Source organism: Myotis davidii, unplaced genomic scaffold (assembly GCF_000327345.1).
Source record: "Myotis davidii unplaced genomic scaffold, ASM32734v1 scaffold438, whole genome shotgun sequence".
Classification (NCBI taxonomy): Eukaryota; Metazoa; Chordata; class Mammalia; order Chiroptera; family Vespertilionidae; genus Myotis; species Myotis davidii.
In genome coordinates this window covers 3,304,105-3,305,593 of record NW_006290031.1, presented here as the reverse complement: position 1 = coordinate 3,305,593, position 1,489 = coordinate 3,304,105, and positions in this window count along the sequence as shown.

Here is a 1,489-nt window from a genome sequence, read left to right as displayed (position 1 = left end):
TTATTATTTAACGGGAAAGGAGAAAAAGGGAAGGTTAAATAATACACTAGTAGGCATGCTGCTCATACAGAATCCAGATAGTATCTATAATAACAAAAGTATGATATGCAAGGGAAACCAAGATGGCGACATAGGTAAACACCTGAAATTGCTGCCTCGCACAACAACTTCAAAAATACAACTAAAAGACAAGACGGGCATCATCCAGAACTATAGGAAGGCTGGCTGAGTGGAAATTCTACAATTAGAAGGAAAGAGAAAAGCACACTGAGACTCAGAGGAGGTGCGGAAGTAAAGTGCAGAGGTACCGAGGTGCGCGCGGCAAGGGTTGGCAACAGGGGACACGGCTGTCTTTTTGAATCAGGAGGGAGTCACAAGCGCCCGACTGTTCTGAACTCCAGTTCTGGGAAGTCTGTGGGGACCCAAACTCATACGGGGAGAAACTGGACTGTCTGGCAGCGGGCAGAACTCAGAACTTGAGAGCGGCTTTCTCTCAGAGGTGCTTGCAGCAATTACCTGGACACTGAGACATGGGGCCTCTGAAGGCAGGGCTGAGGATGAGCCATAGCTGTTTGCCATGCCCTGTTGATTCCCTGAGAACCTGCCCCACCCAAGCTGTGGCAGAGGCTTTTGCATATGAAAGGCCTAGCCCTTTGCAATCTGAAAATTACCTAACAAACTGCAGCTGGGCCAGACTGACCCAGAACTTCCAAGAGAAGGGCCAAGGCCCCACAGAAACTTGCATTGCTTCACAGCTGGGCCTATCTGGGCACCTCCAAAACCCAAACAAGGAAGGGGAATCTGCAGATCTCTTTGAAGCTCCTGCTGGTTAGCCTCAGGAAGAGGCTAAATTAGCACTTCCTTAGATCCAAGAGCCAGTGTACCCAGTGGTCAGAGTGGGACCATCCAGATTACAACTCCTCAGATCCATAAGGGACACACTCAGGGGGCAGACTCAGTGAGCACCAAAGCCCCACTGAACCAAGTCTTGCCCCATAAGGGTGTCTTCAGCACAGAAGTTCTTCCACCATAGACACAGCTGATTCTCACAGCCAATTGGCCTGGAGGTCAATTCCTCCCAGTGATGCCTACAACAATCAAGACTTAACTACAACAAGACTGTGCACAAAGCCCACAAAGGGTTGCACCAAGAGTGCTTAAAAAATGCAGAGACAAAGAAACAGGACACAAATGGCAAAAATGGAGGAAAGCAAACTGCTGGATATAGAGTTCAAAACCACACTTTTAAGCTGTTTTAAGAACTGTCTAGAATCCGCCGATAAATTTAGTAAGGCCCTCGAAAAGACTGGTTAGACCGCCAATAAATGTAGTGAGATCCTCAAGAAATCTAATGAGACCCTCAATGTTATGATAAAGGACCAACTAGAAATTAAGCATACACGGACTGAAATAACGAATAATATACAGACTCCCAACAGCAGACCAGAGGAGCGCAAGAATCAAGTCAAAGATTTGAAAGATGACCAGA